Here is a 6695-nt window from a genome sequence, read left to right on the forward strand (position 1 = left end):
TTAATTTTAGGAAGATTTCACCAGCCATTGAACTTAATTAAGAAGATACCTTATAACCCAACTAAATTTAAAATTATGTAAACTCTAATAATAAATCTAGATGCAGTTATTGTTACTAGTTGTTTTTTTAATAAAACTAACTAAACAAAGTTTAATTAATTTTAAAACATTAACTTATACAAGAATAATTAAGTGTACCCAACAAAATTAATCTTATATAAATTTAGAAATAAAAACTAGTTTACATAAATACTCAATAACAAAGTTGCATAAATTAAAGACCCATTTCAAATCTCTTAAAATAATTTGCCAAGACATTAATACATGTTACTACAAAATAATTTACTCCAAGTTAAACATGACAAAATATGGAGAATAAGAAAATTTCATTAAGTAAATAATTCTGTAATACAAAAGAAGAGACTTAAAAATATGTTTTTCAATCTCTTTTCTCTCTACTTAATTTTAATTTTTTTAGAGTATATCCCCCCTCTTTTGTTGGATGGTAATGCCTCTATTTATAAAGGTGGGAATAAGTAAAAGACAAAAATATACAAATCAATTCTAATTAAACTTTGTCTTCTTTAATCATCCAAGTTGCTCAATATTGTGATGGAGAATTTAACACATGAACCATAGAGACAGGGCAAGCTTCCACCACCTAGCAAGAGAATTTTAGTAGAAATTTGCTTCTTGACATTTAATAGCACTTATCTAGTTGAGTTGTCTTTGTAGACTCAATTAGGAACGGGAACAGCAACAAGAGGGGGGGGGGGGGGTGAATTGTTGTTGTTACTAGTTTAAGCGTTTTTGCCCTATTTTTGCGGAATTGAATAAAATAAATAAAGCTTAAACTTAGAGCGAAATAATTAAAAGAGACAAACGATTTTTACGTGGAAACCTTCTAGGCCTAAATAGAAGGAAAAACCACGACCCCTCGGGATTTCTAAATTCTCCACTATGTTTAAGGCAACTCGTTACAATTACATTAAACATCTTACTTCACTCGAAGCGCATCAACTAGGCCAACTCTTCTCTCTTAAATTGCTTCACTCAAAGCAACAAACTTAGCTTCACTAAAAGCTAATTCTCACCACAAGCTTCACTAGAAGCTTTCTCCTTAGCTTTACTCAAAGCTAATCTCTTCTCTAGCTTCATTAAAAGCTATCTAATTTCCCCTTAGACTCACCCGAGTCTAATTACAAATTCTCTCAAAAACCCTTACAAAGGATAAAAATTCTCTAAAAATAAAATCAATGAGTTGCACAAGAAAATATTATAAATTAATTGGCATTTTAAAAACAAAATTTTCTTGTAAAAATTCTCCCAAAATTACGTATGATTTAATGGCTCATACTAAGGCAAGTTTTTATGAATAACCGAGTCTCTTATTTATAGAGCTAAAATCCCTAAGAATAAGGAATATTCCAATCCATTATTCCATTATCAAAAGATCATGGGAGTAATGTGGATAATGCAGCCATACGGTTATTTGACTAAGTCAAACCAGACAGAAATAACCGCTGTCTTCTGTTCCCTTCAAGCAGCAGTTTCTTCAATAGCTGTTCCTGTTCCAGTACTAATTGCTGGAACGTGTTTGCTATAAATAGAAACGGTTATGCTTATTACAAACGGTTACTTGCTAACTTGTAGGTATAAGGACGGTCAAGAATGATAGCTAAGACCCATTCAACAACCACTAATTCTATTTTTAGTAAATCCAATATTTACTAAAAATAGATCCTAAAATAAAGGATCTTAGAAAATAAGGACGTTAATTCATTTTATTTAAGAAAAACGATTTGCCAATTAATTTAATAAATCACTACTGCAACAAATTAATTTTATTAAATACATTAACTAAAAATACTAATTAAAATATAATAACCAGAATTTTCAGTCAACGTAGTCAACCTTCAGCTTAGGAACAGTGCGCTGTCTCCAGACTTCAGTTTAGCTAGAACATCCAACTTAGGAACAGTAGATCTGCTGTCTCTATTTTACATCCCAAGCGATATACTTCTCCTAACATCAATTGAAACATTTTGACATGTACGTTTCCATAAGCTAAGGCATAGGTACTATCAACGATCATAATCATAATCGGATATCGACCTGCACAATCTCTAAAAACATGTTCGCTTAAATAAAGTGTAGTCATCATCAAAACTCAAGAGGTCCAACAAATTCCCCCTTTTTGATGATGACAAACTTTTTAAACAAACTTAAACAAAATATAGTAAAACCAATATTGAAGAGCATGTTCGAGATTAAAACAACTCTACATTACTTAGTAAATTAACTCGTTACAATATAATTTACCAAGCATACATTAAAAACAAATTACTCTATTAATTAGAATTATTTAAAATAACTTAAGCATAATCAAAACATCCGAAGTAGTTTATAACTTAAGATTTCAAATAGAACTAAAACAAAACAAAACTTACCAAACAAAACTTAAAGAACTGTAAGAACTTTTATCATAGCATTCAAGTAATCATCAGAGCATATAAATCATAACAATCAAAGTATGTATCTCAGTATGTATATCAGAGCTAAACTTATTACTAATCAAAACTTAATTCAAATAAATCATCACATATAATCCAGTTCATATCAGAGCATGTATGAGCATGTATGCAGTAGTAAAACATATAGCATTCAGATCATAGAGCATAGCCACAGTCCTAATGTTCAACAGAATAAATGTATATCAGACTAAGCATACTCAAGCATAAATGTATATCAGACTAAGCATACTCAAGCATAAATGTATATCAAACTAAGCATACTCAAGCATTATTTAAGTTTGTGCTAAATATCCCCCCTTTTGACATCATTCAAAAAGAATTGGAGCAATCAAGCCACAGCACTAAACATATAGTTATAGTCAAAGAGAGAATAAGGATGCAAAAATTAAAAGCGAGTACCAATGAATACAAACATGATCAACAATGATGAAAATAACAGATATTAAGTAGCACAAAAAGAAAATAGGATTCAGTGTATTAAGCAGTACCCCAGCTGGTACAAAATGAAAAACATAAAAAGATTGTTTAATGAGAGTGATAGTTGCAACAAATAAGAAGGAATGAAAAAGGAGAAATTAAGTTGCAGGAGCTTCATCATCAACATATTCTGTCTCCACCTCTACTGTGTCCAGTTTGGCCCCTAAACGTGCTTCCATTTGGTCCATTTGAGCAGATAGTGAGGCTATAGAGACACGAATTTCATCTTTAAAAACAAGAAAGCTGGACTGCAAATCATTGAGTTTCAGGAGAATGAAGGATAGAGGGGCTGTAGGAACTGTAGTGTCACCTAAACCTTGATTTGGTGATGTGTGTACTGGTGGTGGTGATGATGGTATAGGTGACTGTGGTGGTGAAGATGGTTGAATTGGTAATTGTGGTGGTGAAGAAAAATTATGGAATGATGGTGTGGCAGGTTTAGGTGAGGAAGGATGGCTTGGTTCAGCTGTTGTATAAGAGGTTGAGTCATCATCAATAATAACAACAGGTTTCTTTCCTTTGGAAGCTAGCCTACGACTCTTCCTAGGTTTTGAACCAGGTAAAGAACTCTCCTCATCTTTCTCTTCTTCTTCCTCCACAGCATCCTCCACAGGTTCCTTCTCAACTTCCCCCTTACATGAATTTTCCTCTTGTTCCTCTTCAGAATGCCCTTTTCGGTTTCCTTTTCATTATCAGAATTAACATTGATTGTTTCAACAACGTTCTCAAGGGTCCCATTCTCATTTAATTTAAGGTGTAAGTTATTTAAGCACTTGGCACCTATCATATTGTTCGGACCCATGGGAAAGTTTTGTCCTTCAAGTGGAACACCTATCTTCCTAAAAATCCAAGTCAGCAAACCTCCATATCCAATCACATTCCTTTTAAAAATACAATCATTTAAATGACAAATCATTAAAGAAGGAAAATTAATCTTGATGTGGTTCGCCAGACAGTAGATCAACGTAGCATCCCTCAAACTAACCTCACTTCTTTTGGATGTGCGAGGCAAAATAAATCTTCTTGCTATGTTGTACAACAGTTTGTGCATAGGTGATAGCACATTATGACTAACTTTTCCTTTTTTTTTCATTCAACCCTAAAAACTTCCAAACTGACTTCTCATTTATACCAGAAAAATCAATTTTTGACCCAACAACATATCTATCAAAACCAGTCGAGGGAACACCCAACCATCCTCCTAAAATCAGGTTATTAAATTCAATTTTGATCCCCTTTACTTCACTAGTGCAGACTCCATGGTCAAAAGAAAAATTTAAAGCAAACTCACGCATTAAGTTGGGATACATTGGGTTACAGCAATAGTTTCCCATTAAAGATTCCCAAGCTTGATTTTGCAATATGGCGTGAAATTGAGGAAAAAAATTTGATTCATACCATTGTTTGTCCAATCCGAAGCCAACAATCATTTCTTTTGATATCTCTTCAGCAGATACCTTAACATTAACCTTTGCCCTCTTTGAGGATGATTTCCTCACTGTAGCATCTCCTTTGCGCTTCGAACTTTCATGCACTTCAGAAGGATTAGGTGTGTCCTGCTGCTTTCTTGATGAAGACTCAGTTTTAGGAGTGAGTGGTGTTGGATAGATGACTTGAAGAGGTGTGGGTTGTTTCATTTTTGGGGTTTGATTCTTGGTTTTCATGGTGGTTTGAAAGTTCAAGAGAAAGAAAAACTAGGTTGAAGACGGTTTTGGGGGTTAAATGCAATTGATGATGAAGTGAAGGATTTGACGTGAGAGAGAGTATAAAATGCATGTGAGGGGACGTGTGTTTAGGTAATTCAAGTTCCTTATTTAATTCGTGCATATGAACACAAAATGTGAAATGGAAACAGACGAATTTAGTGAAGAACTATGATGATTTAACTCCCACTTCTTAAAAAAATGCTGGATAAATATATATATTTAATATTATGAAGAAAAAATTTTTATGAAAGTAAAAGATAAATGAAAATTTTATGCTACTACAATCTGATCAAATCAAACATGCAATCATAAGAGCACTCACAGTATATACTTTTAAATAGTGCGTACCTGATTCTTTCAATAATTGATTTTTCAATCAAGATTTTTGTGGTTGATCGTCTTTTTCAAATTTCCATTTTGTCTTTAAGGATCACATTTATCACTTACTTCAATTCAACTTAATCATGCCCAGTTCTAATCTCATCTTTTCATGTTGTTCCCTTGGGAGCGGCTTTGTCATGATATCAGCTATTTGCTCGTTTGTATTAACATGCTTGACGATAATATTTTTATTTTCGACGTTGTCCTTAAGAAAATGATGCCTAATGTGAATATGTTTTACTCTAGAATGATGCACTGGATCTTTTGATATGCATATGGCACTGGTATTATCACAATAAATAGGAACACATTCAAACTTAATACCAAAATATCTTAGCTGTTGTTTTATCCAAAGCATTTGGGAACAGCAAGCTGCAGCTGCTACATATTCAACTTCGGCAGTGGATAGTGCAACAGTGTTTTGTTTCTTGAAACTCCACGAAACTAAACACGAGCCAAGAAATTGTACCATACCTGAAGTACTTTTTCTATTAACTAGATCACCTGCATAATCTGCATCACTAAAACCTTTCAAATCATAAACATCACTTTTAGGATAAAATAAGGACAAGTCGTCTGTTCCCTTCAAGTATCTCAAAATCCGTTTTACTGCTGTGAGATGTGATTCTTTGGGGTTGGACTGAAATCTAGCACATAAACCAACACTAAAAGAAATATCGGGTCTACTAGCAGTTAGATATAACAAAGAACCTATCATGCCTCTATACACAGTTTGATCTACGTTAGTCCCATTTAGGTCTTCATCTAGTTTAACATTGGTAGCCATAGGTGTAAGGTTGGTTTTAGCACTGTTTAGTCCATATTTCTTAAGAAGCTCTTTGATGTATTTTTGTTGATGAATAAAAATACCATTTTCAGTTTGTTTAATTTGCAACCCAAGGAAGAAGTTTAGTTCTCCCATCATACTCATTTCAAATTCGTTGCTCATTAGGTTAGCAAATCCTTTACATAGCAATTCATTCGTGGCACCAAAAATAATATCATCAACATATATTTGAACAACAAAAATATCAGAACCTCTATTCTTAAAGAATAAGGTTTTTTCAATTTTGCCTCTTACAAAGTCATTTTGAATCAAAAACTTTGATAGTCTTTCATACCATTGCCTAGGAGCTTGTTTCAAGCCATAAAGAGCTTTATCAAGCTTGTAGACATGATCAAGACATGAGGTATTTTCAAAACCTGGTGGTTGTTCAACAAAAACTTCTTCATCAAGAAAACCATTTAAGAAAGCACATTTCACGTCCATTTGATATAATTTAAAATTCATGAAAGCAGCAAAAGAAATTAAAATTCTAATAGCCTCTAACCTTGCTACCGGTGCAAATGTCTCGGTATAATCAATACCTTCTTGTTGATTGTATCCTTTGACCACGAGCCTTGCTTTGTTTCTAACAATTATTCCATGCTCATCAAGTTTATTCCGATACACCCATTTCAATCCAATTACCTTTTTGTGTTTTGGTTTGGGTTCCAAATGCCATACTTTATTTCTTTCAAATTCATTTAATTCATCTTGCATGGCTATGATCCATTCGGAATCCTTTAGAGCTTCTTCATGATTCTTGGGCTCGAG

Source organism: Amaranthus tricolor, chromosome 11 (assembly GCF_026212465.1).
Source record: "Amaranthus tricolor cultivar Red isolate AtriRed21 chromosome 11, ASM2621246v1, whole genome shotgun sequence".
Lineage (NCBI taxonomy): Eukaryota > Viridiplantae > Streptophyta > Magnoliopsida > Caryophyllales > Amaranthaceae > Amaranthus > Amaranthus tricolor.